We start from the raw sequence: 18,150 nt of genomic DNA on the forward strand, positions 1-18,150 counted from the left end.
GTACATTGGGACTCTAGACTCCCCACCCACCAGCTTCTCTACCAGACTGGAATGAGTGCTCAGTTCAGCCCTGCCTAAGACAAGTACCTGAGGTGAGGGAGCCACAGGGAAATTGAACAAAGAGAAAGAAAATGTTCAGTGGAAGCCCCAACTGCTTTGATGGTGGCACAATCAAATAAAATGTAGAATGGGAAGTATCCTGCTTTTAGCAGGGCTAAGAGAGTGGAATTAAAATTCTTAGCTTATGTGGGATGGCTTAGCAGGAGGAGGAGCCACTGATATAAGAGGAAATTTTGCAATGATGCTTTGTTTTGGCTTAATTAATAGTGTGATGTGAAGAGCACTGGCCTTGGAGTCCAGAAAGACCTCACTGCAAAGCCTGGTTCTGGCAGTAATAATGGGTAAGCAAGCCCTTTAACTTCTATGAGCCCAAGTTTCCTCATTTATTAAATGGAGATAAGATCAGTGGCTGCTGGTAGGAATTAAGGCAAAGGAGAAGAAGATGCAGGAATGCCACCTGACCCTTTTTTGTTCTTGTTTTCAAGCTGAACATTCAGAGAAACCAGAGGTATTGGGAGTGGGAGGGAGGAGGGTTGAAAGGAATGTCCTTACTGGAACTTCTTTGGAGTTTTGCTAAATAGAAGTCCTGTGATGACTTGAAGGGGCTCCCAGACCAGTGATTTGGGGATACTGGAGGAATTAAAGGGCATTTGAGGCTATCACTCAGATAAGAGTAAAAACAAGTTTAAAGGAAAGACTTAGAAGTGTCTGAGACTTTAGTTGGTTGACTCACTGTGGCTGGCTGTGGTTTGCTTCATAAAAGAGCTAAAGTCAGCCTTTGAGAGTCAAGCTAAAGAACTAGCACACTCCCTCCCCCTTTGCGAAAGAAGCTGCTTCAGTACTGAAGATAGTCTGGGGGCCAGGAGAGAGCAGCAGTTCATTAAAGAAACAGATGGGCAGTTGTTGAGTGGAGAAGCCCAGGAGAAAGTAGTATGGTTACAGCATCTGGGGACATTGGCACCAGAGATTGGAGTTATCCCAGGCTTTTGTGTTTTCTGGTCAAGAGCATTCTCTACTTATGGTACCTCTTTATATGTGTTCTACAGTCACAGGTGTTTCCTATTTGGGTTTCCTCTCCATTTGTGTCTTTGGTCACACACATTCCTTTTGTGTGTCTCTCACATCGGTAGAATGGAAACTTGTAGGAGAACATACCCCTGGAATATCTGGAGGATCTTTCTAATCATTTTGGCTTTTGCTATATTATTTGAGTAAATGTCTTTTTCTTTGGATTAATGTGACTTCTGGTTGGACTAGTCTAAGAAAGCACTTTAGAAGGGGTATTTAAACTAGAGTTTTTTTTCATTTATTTATTATCACTCAAAACCCATTTCGATATTATTCATTTTTATAAGAGGATAATCTTATAAAACCAACCCCCCAAACAAATAAATAAGTGATAAATCATATGTTTTCATCTGCATTCCTACTCCAACAGTTCTCTCTCTGGAGGTGGATAGATAATATTCTTTGTCATAAGTCCCTCAGAATTATTCTGGATCTTTGTATTGCTGTTAGTAGCAAAATTTTTCACATTTGATTGTCCCACAATATTGCTGTTACTATGTACTTTTCTTGGTTCTGCTTATTTTACTCTGCATCAGTTCATTTAGGTATTTCCAGCTCTTTCTGAAATCATTCTGTTCATCATTCCTTATAGTACAATAGTATTCCATCACCAGCATATACCCCATTTTGTTCAACCATTTCCCAGTTGAGGGATATCCTTCATGAGCTGGATTTTTGAATGGATTCTGATCAAGAAAGTACTTTAAAACTAGGGTAGTTTCTGGGACCTTATGAATGATGTGAATCCCAAAGCACAGCCTTGTGCAGATGAGTCAGTAAACTAGTATTTATTAAATCCTGCTATGTTCCAGACACTGGACTAAGTGTTGGAGATATAAAGAGAGGTAAAAGACAGTCTCTGCCCTCAAGGACTCTAACATGAAAACATGCAAACAACTGACTAAAAACAAGAAATATACAGGGAGGAACTAGAGATAATCAACAGAAGGAAAATATTAGTATTAAGAGGGATCAAATGGGGTAAAATATACAAAATGTTTTTGGAAAACTTAAAGCACTACATAAATGTCAACTAATAAGAGAAATAGCATTACTACCACCTTTGACCATACTAGGACTTTATGAGTAAAGCTGGTCTTGGCCATCTTTTCTACCTTTCTTTTTCCTGTTTTTTGGTCACGGTCCCTTCCACAATTTTGCTACTTCTGGGCAGTGTTTGCAAAAATAAATGGAAGAGAGCTGTTTTCTTTCTGATGCAGATAATAGGTTATATCATATCCTTACTAAGGACCCCTTTGTAAATTACCCTCAGCAGGTTGACCAGAATTACAAATAGAGAAAAAAAAGATATATTACTGGTTTATATGTAAAATAGGATATCACTAGTATCCTCAAGGGCATGGTAACATTTTAAAAGTGGAATAAAAAAGCAATTTGAATGAAGAGGTTTGGTCTTTGTTCTTAAGGACTTCCCTATCTAAGGGAGGAAAGACATACTAATATCAGAAAGAGGCAAAATATTCCTTTTCCAAAAAGGCTTCTGTTGTTCCCTTGTTCAAAAGACATAGAATGTTAGAATTGGGAAAATGATAGCAATAACAAACATTTATTAATTGTCAATGCATGCAGAGCTCCATGCAAGGGCACTCAGGTAGAAAGCTTAGATAAGACATGGCCTCTGCATTTAAGAAGAATAGTCTTATTGGAAATAAGATATCAACACAGATCCAATTCTTTTTTCTTTATTCAAAGATATTCTATTTTCCCAATTACACTTAATAATAATTTTCAACATATTGTTTTCTGAAATTATAAGATTCAAATTGTCTCCCTCATTCCCTTTCCTCCCCTCTTTTCAAGATGGTAAGAAATTTAATCTGGATTATATATGTATTATTATGCAAAACAGACTTCCATACTGGCCATTGTTGCAAGAAAATATTCATATAAAACCTCCCCCCAATAAAAATGTAAATAAACTAACATGGAAGATAGCATACTCTGATCTGCAATAGATCCAATTCAAATAATTAAATTATTATTAACTATCTTCGGGGTTCATGGTAACCTATCAGGTACACAAAGATAAAAATGGAATTATTCCTATCTCGAGAGAGCTTAGATTCCACTGGGGAAATATAACACATCCATGGATAAGCGTGATACAAAGTAGAGAGGAAAGGGACCAAGAGAGAACTCAAAATACTCTAGGAAAATTTGAGAAGGGGAAGAATACTAACAATGGAGAGTTTCCGGAGAAGGACAAAGCAGATATGACAAGAGGATATGATAAGGGAATACATCCCAAGAATGGGAGATGAAGTGAATAAATGCATGGGGCCATCAACAGTGCCATTTGAGTTATGACTAGGAGCACCTAGAGTTCGAAACTGGCTGGAATTTAGAATAAATGAAGAAGCAGTAATGGGAAATAATGTCAGAAAGGAGACTGGAATCAAACTGTAGAGGGTCTGAAGTGTCTGGATTAAGGAATATATTTCTGACACTTCTAGTTGTGTGACCCAGGGCAAGTTACTTAACCCCTATTGCCTATCCCTTACCACTCTTCTGTCTTAGGATCAACTCTTAGTATCCATTCTAAGACAGAAAGTAAGGGTTTTTTTTTTTAAAAGAAGAAATGTTAGGGAACCACTGAAAGATTCCAAGCAGGTGAATGATCTGTACTTTTAGGAAGATGATTTTGGTTTCTCTGAAGAGAACAAATGTGGAAAAGGGAAAATCCGAAGGCAAGAATCCTGAGTAGGAGGTTATTACAATATTCAGGTGAGAGGGGATGAACTAGGATGGAAGCTATGCACATTCAAAATGAGGAGGTAGAATCTATAGGACTTGGCAACTAATTGGACAAGAAGGAAGTGTTGAGGATGACTCCAATATTTTGAACGTAGGTGACTGAGAAGATGATACTACCATTAACAGAAAGAAAGAAATGTAAGTCAAATAAAGTTTCAGGAGAAGAAGTATTACAAATACCCCTCAATTCATGTATTATAGTAATTTGCATCAGAAAGATACAAAACAAAGTATTACATGAAGGGAAAAGGTCATTATTGACTAGAGCAATCATGGAAGAGATTCAAGGAGGATGGGCTTTAATTGATACATTTTCACTGTCTGTCCACTATTTCCTGGCTTCCTTCAAGTCTCAGATGAAATCCAACCTTTCTGGATTTCTCTTACTGCTATTGCCTTCCTCTCTGAGATTATCTTTCTTTTATCCTGCATATATTTTATATATATATATATGTAGTTGTTTGGATGCTATCTCCCCAGTTGGAGAATAAGGACTCCTTGAAGAGAGGGATGGTTTTTGCCTTTGTTTTTGCACTTAGCATTGTGACTGGCTCTAGTAAGCACTTAAATGTTTGTCGACTGACTAGGAATTCAATAGGCAAAGAATTGAAGGGACAGCATTCTAGTTATCGAGAATGGTATGAGCAAAGGCATGAATGTATGAAGATATAATAAAAAGAGAATGCTGTAGTCCATTTTGAAATGTAGAGTGTGGAAGATAATAACGAGATAGCTAGAAAAGGACACTGGTTTTCACCAACCTATTGGATCCCTGAGGCCTTTGCACTTATTACAAGGGGTCCTAGAATTCATATGTGCACTAAACATTAGAGCGATCTTTATTTAGCTTACATAAAACCATGCAATATGAATGAACTGCTGTGGTGTTGGAAGCCCATAAAGTTATGAGATGGTTGAAAGGGCTATTCATGCTTAAAATGGCCAAAAAGTACTGATCTAGTCCATGATACAGTGGGGAAAAAACCCTGGAGTTAGAGTCAGAACATTTTTACTTATTCCCAAGTGCTTCTATGTCTTTGAGATCTTATTCCAGTAGCAGCTCTGTCACTTATGTGTGCCCTTCAATAAATCACTTAGCTTCTAAGGCTATTTCTTCTGTAAAATAATACTTGTTTTACGTACTTCACAAGATCGCTGTAAGAATTCAATGAAGTGTAAAGGACCTTATGATTATTAGCCAATATAAATATATTCTGTTCTATTCTTTTCCAACTACCTCACTTCACACAAAGAGAATTGAAATCTTGAGAAGTCAAGTGATTTTCCTAAGATCTTTCTTAGCCAAAAGGCAATTAGAACCCAAATTTCCTGGTGGCTAGTCTAATTCTCTTCCAATTCCTGCTGAGTAATGAATCTCTGACACATGTAACAGGTTTACCTTGTCAGAAATTTGACCCAATGATATAGGTGACTTCACCCTTTACTGTCAAGTTTTGGGTTCTTTAAGTAGGTGCCAATCATAATATATTATGTATAGTGGAATGATACTCCTCCCTCGTTCTTCCCAGATCCAGTAGTGTTTCAGAGGTTCAGGCCTTAATGGTAATAGTTAATATTTTAAATAATTAAAAAACAGTTTTATTAGATTAATTTCTTTAAATAAAACTCATACTGGAGTCTGATTTTTCCCTTCTTTTTAGTCTTCTCACCACTGTGCCAGCTTTTAGCAAGAGTCAGTTTGGGAGTTTAGTGTCTTATGATTGATCTCCTATTTCCCATCACCCTGTCTGTAGTAAAGTGATGAGCACCTCACGATACTTCTTAGGGAAATGGGTAATATGGGTGAAAGACACAATCACTTTGGCATGAGTGAATGCTGAGCTAGGCAGAAGGGTCTTTTCTACCAAGACAGCTAATATTTCTGGGGACACTGGAAGATTAGCATTGTTACTTATAGGGTTCTGGAAACTCTATTTTAGGGTCCTGAAAGTTTTCTGCCTATTTCTCCAACCCCAGCAATGACTATCTAAAACCTCAGAAGCTAATAAGGCCCATGGAGCTCCCCTTGAGGTCAAATATCTAATGTAGACAATGGCAGGAGGACAGATAGAAGCATGTTGGCTCAGAAGCTTCCATTGTGATGTTCTGTCCTTTCTCCTTCAAAACTTCACAAACAATGATGTATATGTATGCTTTATACATACCCTTTCCCCCATGTTCTGCTCCCAATGCTCTAATAACACATTTATAACCCAACCCCAAAAGGCAACTGGAATTGTCCCAGTTCTGGCTTCTTTGTGGAAACACTATCGCCAATGTACTCCCTATACCCTAAGCCAGATCCTACCCCTTCTTCTCTTTCTTCTCCTCCTCTACCTCTTTTCACTTCTCTCCTTCCTTCCCCCTCTCCAAAGAATTGGCAATTGAAGAAAATTAGCAGACTCTTAGAGAAATGAGGAATATCATGTAGATTGGGTATAAGAACTGGAGCTCCAGTAGTTTAATTAGGTATCTTCCATCTTTTTTGGTCCATTCCAGATGACCTCTGTATTTATTGCTCAGTCCTCCTCTTTGCCCAGTTTTTCACCCCCAGTTAGGGGCATGGGCAGCAGCCATATTTGGGGCTCAGGAGCACTGAGCTCAAATCTAACACACTGGTTCGTCTCCCCTTCTCTCTTATTCATACCTCTGAGAACCTCCATTTTCTCCTGGGTACATTCGCTCACCTCACCTTAGACTTGTGTTCATTCTTCCTTTTTGAAGAGGTCCATGATGTCTTGACTTGTGTGTGAGTTGGATATAAGTGAGGTAGAGATGTGCAAAATTGTTAGTCTCACTCACTCTTCCAGAGTCAGGTTAGTCCAGTGGCAAGACAAAAGTCAAGATGGCTGGTGATGGGCTGGAATGAAGTGGATGACCTTGGCCTCTTTGATGTTTGACCTAGCTTTTAGCGCTCTATAGTGCCTGCTTCAGCCACCTTCATTGAAGCTGGAATGAATTGTTTTAATCTGCCTCTTGTGCCAGGGAAAGCTATTACATGTTTGTGGTAGACACCCTGCTAACTCACCAATGGGTTCAAGGCCTGTTGGTTACCTTCAACCTGGTTTAGCCAGTTTTGCAGAGACAGCATTACAAGGTGTGGACACTGCATGTATCTCAGGCTCAATCTTTCTTTAGGAAAAAAGGGATAAAGAAACTCTTTTTAGATACTGTCATAGCCGCCAATAGTCTTTAGAGCAGAATACTCAGATGATTTTCATCCTTTTCTTTAGATAAAAAATTCTTGGTTAAAAGGTTCTTATATACTGTGATGCTAAGGCATAACTGTGTGGGAATGGGAATTGAATGGCAGAGGATCATGGGATTAGAGATTTTAGAGCTGAAATGGACCTTAAAGGTTAGCTAGTTCAACCCTCTCATTTTATAGATGAAGAAACTGAGGTTCAGGGAGGTTAAGTGATTTGCTTAAGCTGACACATCTTTATTACATCTTGTCCTACCTTTTGAGGCCAAGCAGAAAAAAGTTCTACCTCTTTTCTACATGAAAATCCTTTCAATATTTGAAGATGGCTACCACATTCTCTAAGCCTTCTCTTCTCCAGACCAAATATCCATTCCCCAGTTCTTCCAATCAATTATCATAAGGCATGATCTGGAGTATCCACCAAGGATGTGCTAGCAAATGTTTAACAACAAATTTTCAGGGGTGGGGTGGTGGTGGATTGTAATTAGGACACGCTTAAGTTTCATCTGCGCTACAACATTTTCTCCATCACTTTCTTAAGCCCAGAAAATCAACAAAACAATAAACTAGGATCTAATTGGTAGCATTTGACAATTTTCAAGGTAAAAATACTCACAATGAAAATTTAACAATCAGTCCTCCATTCCATCACTGCCCTTTATCATCCTGTCGGCCCTCCTCTGGATGTTTCCCATGTTATTAATATTTTTAAAATGTGGTTCTGAGGAACTGAGTACAATGTTCCAGATGTGATCAGACCAGGTGGAATACAGCAGGACTGTTAGCTTCCTGGTATTTATATAGGCACAATTACAGTTCTGGATATGAGGACTCTGTAGTTCATTATTTTTGAACCTTTTAGGCTGCATATCAAACTTACCCTCCTTCCACCATATTTTGATCCCCTTCTTCCAGATCTTGAACTGTTATCGCTTAACCTCATTATAAAATGGGACTGATATTACCTATAGTATAGTCCCTACCTTACAGAACTGCTGTGAAGCTCAAATGAGATAATGTAGTAAATAAACTGTTTCTCAAACCTTAAAGTACCATATAAGTATCAATTCCTATTCTTGTTTGATATCATACTTATTAAGCTGAGTTTTTGAATACAAATGTACATTTATTCCTGTTAAATTTCATTTTCTTAGATGCAGCTTTCAGTTCTAACCTGCTGAGATCTTTTTGAGTCCTGAGTGTTATTTAACATGCTATCTATTGCTCCTAGCTCTAGGTTATCTGAAAATTTGATAGGCATTTTAAATAGGTCTTTTTTCTTTTCTAACCCTTATCTTTTTTCTTTTCTAACCCTTATCTTCCATCTTAGAATTAGTACTGTGCATTGGTTCCAAGGCAGAAGAGTGGTATGGACTAAGCGATGGGGGTTTTGTGTCTTTCTCAGGGCCACACAGCTAGGAAGTATCTGAGGCCAGATTTGAACCCAGGACCTCCTATCTCTGGGCCTGGCTTTCAATCCACTCAGCCACTTAGCTGCCCTCTCAACTAGGTCTTTAACCAAGTTATTGATAAAAGTGTTGAAGAACACAGAACCCAGAGCAAGATCCCTTGAAACTTCCTTTCAAGCTAATTTCAAAACACTAATGACTACTCTTTAGATTCAGTCAATCAGCTACTTCTCAGTCTAGTAACCACATGTCCATCTGTACTATGTTTCTTCATCAGGTCAACTAGGGTAGCATGAGAGATTTTGTCAAATGCTTTTCAGAAATCAAGGCAAACTTTATCATATATAGCATTCCTCTGATCTACCAAATCCATGAGATAAAATAAGATAATATTTGTAAAGTGCATAGCACAGTGCCTGGCAATATGTAAATGCTTAATCCTTTCCATTTCCCCTTCCTACCAGTCTAGTAACCTTGTCAAGAAAAGGAAATGAGATTAGTCTGACATGACCTGTTCTTAATGATGCCATGATGACTCTTTGTGATCACTGCTTCCTTTGCTAATTGGTCACCAATCATCGTTAGTAATACATTCAAGAATATAACCAGAAACCAAAGTTAAACTTGCTAGCCAAGAGTTAGTAGACTTCACCGTCTTCCCTTTGTTGGAAATTTGAACATTAGCCCTTCTCTAATCTTGTGGCATTTTCCAGGCTCTTTCAAAGACTGCTCACATCTACAACTACATGCTCAGGTTCTTTCAATAACCTGGACTGTGATCTGTCTGGATCTGCTGACTTGCCCTCATCAGAGGCAATGAAGTAATCGTAAGATCTCCTGACTAACTTTGAGTATCAATTCCCTGTTAACTTTTTATATTCTGCCCTTCCCAACCTAGTGATCATTCTCCCTGGCAGTGAAAGAAGAAGCAAGATAAGAGCTGGACATGTCTATCTCCTCTCTGTTGTCTTTTATCATTGTCCCATCCATCTCAAGCAATGGCATCGTTCCAATTTTGATCCTCTTGGTTTCGCCATATAGTTACAAAACCTCTTTTTTTCGAATCCTTAGTTTTACACACCAGTTCATTCTAAACTTTAGCACTTGTTACGATTAAAAATGATAAAGACTGATATAATAATATAAATTAGTAGTTTAATTAAAGCCATGGCCATGCTGGTAAAATATATATAAGACCGTGCCTATCTTTTATATTTACCGCCGGAGCCCATTTTCTAGCCAGCGCTCAGGAAGGTCAAGAGGACCTTACTTTCCGTTCTCCTCCCATTTAAACTGTCCTATGTGTGGGGATGCCTGCGTCACCACGCCCAAAGAACCGGAAACTGGAAACCCGTTGGATCACGGGAAATGTAGTTTGATAGTCCCCACATGTCCATAGAAAATATATATATATATATATATATATATATATATATTGAGTTATATATATATATATATATACTTTTAAATGGCATCTCCCAAATTCCAATTATACACACTCATGACTATTATGATGAATATTAAAGAAGGCATCTTCCTATCTCATCTAGGCTAAAAGTATAGGAGCTATCCATGGGACTGATTCTCCGGTAATAGGCATAGAATCCTTGACCTGCTCCATTTCTGACCTTAGGCAACCCAGGATTCCTATACTCCTGAGGGCTCACCATATATTGATGAATTTAGTGTGGACACTGGATTGACTTAATCCAGTGTAGTTAAACTCTCCAGTTCAGGAGGTCTGCTGACCTCTGCCTCTGTTAGCTGGGACATATAGCTAAAATATGCTATGCTGGGCAATTATTTATATATATTTTTTAAACCACCTTACCTTCAGTCTTAGAGTGGATGCTAAGTGTCCATTCCAAAGTGGAAGAGTGGAAAGCACTCACCAATTGGGATTAAGTGACCTGCTCAGATTCATGCAGTTAGGAAGGATCTGAAACAGATTTGAACCCAGGACCTCATATCTCCAGGTTTGGATCTCCATCCATTGAGCCACCTAGTTGCCCCTAATTATTCATTTTGAAGGTAAAACTTTATTAACATCTTTTATTTTTAATATTACTTATATTTACCAATATATTCCTCCCCAATACCTATCTCAAAGAGCTATCCCTTATAGCAGAATTTTAAAGAAGGGAAAAAAAAGTTCAGCAAAATCACCAGCATATCCACAACACCTGACATTATGTTTTAAAACAGAGGTTCCCAAACTTTTTTGCCCTACCACCCCCTTTCCAGAAAAAAATATTACTTAGCACCCCCTGTCACTTACTATCACTGCCCCCTTACAGTTATTCACCACCCCCAAATGCACTTGTGGCCATCACCGCCCTCCTGGATCACTGCCCTCCTGGATCACTGCAGCATCCACCAGGGGGCGGTGGTGCCCACTTTGGGAATCACTGTAAACCTTCAGTCTCCCAACTCTGCAAAGTATCTCTTCTTTGGATCAAAGTTTATTCTATTAACATTATTCTTATAAGATCATAGCTGTATTTGTCTTCTATTACTTGTCATTGCTTCCATCTTCCAAATGTGTTTTTAAAAAATCTGTAGTCCTCATCTACAGCTTCCTCTTTAGAACACCCCCTTTTTTTCTTTTCAATGGAATTATTGACTTGTCTTCAGAATTCCATCCTTGAGAGCTTCTTATTCCTTACTGGCTGACTTATTCAACAGAAACTCTACTTAGCCTTCTTCTGTACCTCATGGTGAATTTGGAATCAGAGGTCCTTGGATCAAATTTGGAGTCTGCTATTTGGTACTTGTGTTATTTGGGGTAAGTCAATTCACTTCTCTGGACAGTTTCTTTAGCAAAATGATGTTATTGGATTAGATATCCTATAAAGAAGTCCCTACCTCTAATTCTGGGTTCTATAATCTTCTTTACCAAAATCTAGGGTACATGCCAAACTATTTTCAAATTTCCTCTCTATCACAAAATCCAAGATGGCAGGGTCGCTTCTCCTCCTCAAGTTTCTCTGTCTTGGCAAGCCAAGATATTTTTAGCTGTCCTGCTTTGGGCAGAGAGAAAGTTTCAGCAGTCATCCAGATAATTAAAATCCCCCATCACTATGCTGTCGTGTCTTCCACATAGAATGGGGAAAAGAACTGTGACAAAACTATTTGAACAAACCAGATTTAGTTATTATTCAGTCAGTGTTCCACGATCCAACTGAAATGAAGTTGACACTGTAACAATCTGAACAACTGATCCGACAGGTTCTGGGCTCCTTGAAGACAAGATCTCTCTCTTTCTCTTTGCTATCCCACTTATCCCACTCAGCTCCCAATGTCACTCGGCTAATGTTGACTGATGGACAGGCACCATTGCTTGTAGTAAAAGTTAAGAATGGCCAGGGCCAGTGAGGAGACTCTGCACCCCTGCAGATTACTGGGTTCATGGTGACTCATTCATAGACCATTACCTTAATTATAGAGAATAGTAGCCTGTAGGTCTGTTCATTCATCCAGTGTCCTTCATCACCAGGACTAAAGTCAGAAAAGAAATCAGAGAAGACCTTATGTGGACCAACCTTTCACATGGTAGGGCATCATTTGTATCACTGATTTCAACTGGGGCTGATGGGGGAGAGCAAAGGTGGGTGGGATAAATAATAATACCTACTTCCCTTCATTGAACTCCCACAGGGAGCTTTGACTAGACTGAGGATATGCAAGAGACTCAGGGTGCTTCTCTGAGGCAATTCCTATCTCAAAAATTCATTTAATGTAAAATGTTGCATTAATGCAGACTGTAAGCCATTGCTGCTATAAATAGCAGAAGCTTAAGTCATGCTGACGGTGGGAATTTTGACACATGAAATTGGGTAATGCCTCCAGGAGTGTCAGCTCTGGATATGAAGGACAATGACATCTACATTACCACCAGGGTTCCAGAGGCTTAAAAGATGGGGAATTCAAGGGGATGCTTCAGCAAAATTGGCCCTCCAACTGGAGGGTACTCTTCTGTGCCAGGCATATAGTAGGTGCTCAACAAAGAGAAGCTCTCCCCACTTTTCAGGACTTCTGATTAGTAGCTGTACAATTTTACCCATTCATCTCTTGGTTTCTGCTCCTGAACCTCAGGCTCCACCATGACAAAAGAAGGCAGAGTTGAGAGAGGGAGGTTTGGGGGGAGAAGGAACCAGGTGGGACACTGTAATCTCTGAGGTTGTCCTTTAGGCATTCAGACTACAAACAGGCCCAGAGTTCCCCTAAACCAAGGAATGGGGCAGGCTCGTCCTTCCTCCTCTTTCCTTCAGGCTATTCTTTCATGTCTTCTTTCCCCTTCAAAGCTGCATTTGATGTGGGAGGAGAGGAAGGGCAGAAAGGGGGATCAACCTGAAGAACAGAGTCAGGGGAGTCTGAGTCTCCAAACCTGTATTTCAATTAAAATTAAGTTATTTGCCTAAAGTTTCTAGTTAGTAGTCTAGTCTGGAACTGGGATCTCCTTAGTACTAGGCCAGTGTTTTTAATTTTTTTTTTTTTTTTTTTTTGGCTAGGAGATCTGCAAGCTCTTTTTTGAAAAGGAATGATTAAGTCAGTGAGTTCTAATGTTTTAGCTTTCTGCAGGGACACATTCATTAATAAAGACAGGGGAACAGAGAGAGGAGAGTGAAGGAGCAAGAAAAAAAGGGAAGAAGGAAGGATAGAATGGAGGGAGGAAAGGAGAGAAGAAAAGGAGGGAGGAAGGAAGAAAAGAAGAAAGGAATGGAGGAATGAAAAAGAAGAATGGGAGAAAGAAAGGGAATAAAGAAAGAAGGAAAGAAGGGAGGGAAGAAGTAAGGAAAAAAGAAGTATTTATTAAGTATCCTCTATATTACGAAGCACAGTGCTAAGCTTTTTACAAATATTGTCTCATTTGATCCTCACAACAATCCTGCAAGATAGGGACTGTTTTCATTCCTATTTTACAGTTCAGGAAACTAAGGCAAACAGAGGTTAAGTGATTTACCCAAGGATAGCTGGTCAGTGTCTGAAGCCAGATTTAAACTCAGATCATCCTAACTCCAAGCCCAACACTCTATTGACCAAGCTCAATATTCCTAGGACAATTTCTAAAATGGGCATTTTGGATGTGATGTCCAAATTAAATGTTTGGTAAATTTATTCTATATCATATATTAGTTTTAGATAGAACACAGTTGAGACATAGGTTAGTTTTATTGTTTGTATACGTTTTGGTATGTTAGAACTCCTTGCATAATTGATGTGTATAATATAACGGAGGAGGGATATAGGAATAATGGGGGATTTCAACCATCCTGACATCTGCTGGAGGGCTCTCTATGCTTAAAAACAAACAAAACCAGAATGTAGCTGATAATGTCATCCATTAGAAGGTTCAGAAAGAGAGAGGAACTATTATTCCTCCTGGCTCTGGAAAGAAAAATGTTTTGACCAAATAATAATGAAAATAATGAAAACCTCTTGAGAGGAAGGCTCATTTTAACTTTTGATAGCATAGCTAACAAGGGGATTATAGTAGTGCTGAAGGCGCCTTTAAAGGCTACCCAGAGCTCCCTGGAAACTTCTGGAGACTCCAAGAATAAACCAACTTCTTTCTTGGTTTTTGGGGTGGTGAACTTCTTGTTTGAGGCTATGTGGTGACCCAGCAAAAGAACCTTTTGGAGCTCTAGAATGGTGTGATCTTGGATGGTTTTTTGGTTGTAGGTAGCCCTCTTTGGTTGAAACTTCCCAGATGACCAGTGTGACATGGGGTAAAACAATGTTTTCCCCTCTTCTGGGTTTATGGCAATGTTATCCACTTGTTTCCCAGGACTGGCACCCCTGTCTGTCCTTGTTACCCTTTTTGGGTTTCCTCTCTTTTGGTAGGCCAGTGCTGTCAGCAGTGACAAGAGTGAGCAGGAACCAAAAGGGAGTCTTTATAGTTATAGCCGCTTAGGGATCAGACTAGTAGTTAAGAGAGAGACAGAGATATAGCCTAAGAGAGACAGACAGAGAGACAGAGATATAGACAGAGAAAGAGAGAGAGAGAAACAGACAAATAGACAGAGAAAGACAGACTGAGATAGAGAGAGAGTCAGAGAAATAAAGAAACAGAAAGGGAGAGGGAAAGGTTAGTTTAATTGGGTCATGCTCAATAGAGGTGAAGCAAATATAAACTGATTAGTAAATTGACTTGTAAAAACTATTTATGTCCCAAAGAGACTTGAGATGGAGCTTAACATTCCCACATTATGACTCAGATTTGTCCAGAGTCATTATATCATTTGAATCTCCGAGCAACTAGTGAGGTTGGTAGAGAGGGCTCAAAGTTAGTTCAGTCACTGGGGCACAATCTTTTGCCAGTGACAACAGGACATGGACAATAACATCAGCAGTCTGGTTTCCTTGAAAGGACTGACTGTATCGGTGGAACACAGAGTCAGGGTTTTGTGGTAGAAAGAATTTTTGTGTTAGTATGAGATTAAACTGTAAGTCCCCATCTGCCCCAATTAGATTGTAAGCTCTTGAGGGCAAGGACTTCTTTTTTGTATCCCAAGTACTTTGTATCCTAAGTATACTGCCTGGCACATGGTAGGTGCTTAATAAAAGTTTCTTGATTGATTGAGAAACAAACAAACAAACAAACAAACAAAAAACAAAGAGGCTTGAGATATTAGCCTCCTAATAGATTGTATCAGTAAAGACAAATTAGTCATTCTGTAATACAGATCATGATTTTTTTTGAAGCTTAGCAATCCTTTTTCTGATTGGGAATAAACACATTCCATACCTGATTCACATTTATACATTGGATATTAACTTTTCCCCTATAGGGGGCCATGCCTCTATATGATTTTTTAGGGGTCCTGAGCGGCGTGGTGGCATAGGATGGTTAAGGCAGGAGAAAGAAAATGAGAACAACTAGACTAGTGGTTAGCCCATGCTGTTCCAAATTCTGTGGGCATGGAAGTTTATTATATATCTTTCTCAAAGAAGAAGTCACAGTTGGTAAGGGGCAATAAATCACGTACAATCCATTGAAGTTCAAAGAATACAAATGCAAAGACAAATGGTCAAATTCCAAACCCCAATTCAGCAGGTTATAATTCCGGGAGAGGAAATATCCTATGGAGATGCTCATCAATTGAAATCTGCATACAGACTAAAGACTCAGGTTTTAGTCTGAGTATGGAATCAGCATTTGTTTAAGATTAAGGCTTCTTCAATTATCAAGGGAGGAAATTATCAATTCAATAGAAGCTGGTTTACCACTTCAAAGCTCTCCAATAAGAATTGTAAAAAAGGTGGGGATCAAAGACTGAGTCAGAAGAGGAGCCTCAGATTTTTATCTTAGATGACCCATTCAGTCTGCATCCTGACATGCAGGGCAGAAAAATCATACACACAGTTTTACTTGCCGATGATTTTGCAATGGGATCCAGATAAAATATCTGTTACAGACTCTGTTTCTCTAAATGACTCCTAATAACCTTTTTTGGAGGGATCAAGTTGATTTTGGATTAACCTACCTTCTGGTACCAGAGCCTTTTTGAGGCTCAAGTGACCAGGACCAAACACAAAGACTGCCTCAGCCTGGATTGGTCACGTAGGGAATCCAGATAACAGGCCCTAAATTTGATCCTATTTCTCCAAAGGTTTTACTACATAGAACGGCTTCCCACATTCCCCCCTGAATTCTTTAGGATATTCTGAGTCTAGAGTCAAAGGTAAGCTTATTTTATTTAGTAACTTTCCTCAGGAAGCTGAGTTGGGGGCGATGGGCTAATAAACATAAGGATCAGAGGACCTGGGGCAGTTAGGTAGGCTCAGTGGATAGAGTGCTGGGCTTGGAGCCAGGAAAACATGAGTTCAAATCCAGCCTTAGCCACACTAGCTGTGTGACTCTGTACAAGTCTTCTAACCTGTTTGCCTCAAAAATAATTGCAGGGACCCAATTCTACTGAGAAATCAGATTTCTCCTGGAGTTTATCTCTAGGCAGATTAGGATGGAGATAAAGAACAGGATTTGGCACAGGCCACCAGTCTCTGTGGCCTTTGCTGAGCATTGCCTAACTAGCTACTGTACTGGACTATGTATTGCATGACACAGACCTCAGCCTTTCGGAGAATAAGTTTCGGAATCTTCATAGGCTAGATTAATGGCTCCCAAATCTGAAACTTTATAAGAGTCAACAATGAAAAAGTGATAGAAGATACCTGATCATATGTTTCACCATGGTCATAAGCGATTCTGGTTAAGGAAAGGAATAGATAACTAATGAGAACAATCTCTGATAACTAAGTATTTTGTACAACTGTGTTGCAAAGATGCACTGCGGACAACTACCAAGAACAGTGGTGTAGACTTAGGACAATAGTGTCACAGAATTAAATTTCAGTATGAACTGAGGCTCCTGAGAAATGTCAGGGAGGAAAATAATGGGCATGTGCCAAGTAGAGACAGGTGAAACCTGCCTTTCACTTGTATGAAAGGAAACTTTTAGGTTCTATTTGAAGAAGGAAATTATGGAAGAGGCGCCATATTGGTTGTGGAGAGCAGACAGATAGAAGAGGAAGTACCTTTAAAACCTAGAGGCAGAGGTGGCTCCAGTCAGCCAAATGGATTTAGAAATGTGCTAAGGGTTGCTGTATCCATGCTGGCCCTAGAGGGAAGAAATCAGTCAGATGAGTAGCAGAGTGATGACTGTGGCAACAAGTCATAATACTGAGGGGCCATAATGTAGAGACCCAAAATGGAACTTTGCCTTTTGATGGTTCTTTGAGACACATGAAATGGGCAGGCCCACTCTGTGTGTGTGCATTTGTGTGTGTGTGTAGAGGAGGGGAATGATAACCATCTAACAAGAGATAACAGTCTGTTGGGACCCCAAGCCACACTGGGTAGTACTAGAAATTGGAAGGACTCTATAGGTCCCTCTAGAAAGGAGATGGCAAGTTTTCCTGACTCTCTAGGGTCTTGAATGTGAATTGTTTCTGTATTTTTGTTGTACAAATCAACTTTTATTTTCTTAAACTTAACTTTTGTTTTAGAATCAATACTGGATATTGGTTTCAAGGCAGAAGAGCAGTAATGGCTAGGCAATTAGGGTTAAGTGACTTGTGCAAGGTCATGTAGTTAGCAAGTATTTGAGGACAGATTAAAATGTAGCATATCCCATTCTCCAAGCATGACTCTCTATCTACTGAGCAATTTAGTAGCCCCTAAATCAACGCTTTTCTAAGTTTAATGCTCTCTTAGCCAGAGTACTTACAGAACTGAAGATATTTTTGGTGGGGTGGAGATAGCAAAATGTGCTAGATACTGAAGTTCTCATGGCACAAATCAGGGAAATTTGTACGAGATGCATTTCCAAAATCGTACCTGGGTCCTCTTGTTAGGATGGTTGCTTTGACATCAAGATTTTAACAAAAATAAGGTTTTTTTTGGGGGGGAAGGTTCTATCCAACTCTAAATCTTTTGGGTTTTACCTCATATTTATCTAATTGGTAAAAATGATAAAAGATAAAAGTAGCCAGTATTAGAGAGATTTTTGGAAATTTAAACATATGAATACATTCTTATTCCTTTTGGGGAACACCATCAACTTTCCAGCTGTCTTTATTCATAAGGTCACTTCCTTTCTCTTTCCCTAACTCAATAAACTCCAATGGTTC

This window comes from Gracilinanus agilis, chromosome 3 (genome assembly GCF_016433145.1).
Source record: "Gracilinanus agilis isolate LMUSP501 chromosome 3, AgileGrace, whole genome shotgun sequence".
NCBI classification, from domain to species: Eukaryota; Metazoa; Chordata; class Mammalia; order Didelphimorphia; family Didelphidae; genus Gracilinanus; species Gracilinanus agilis.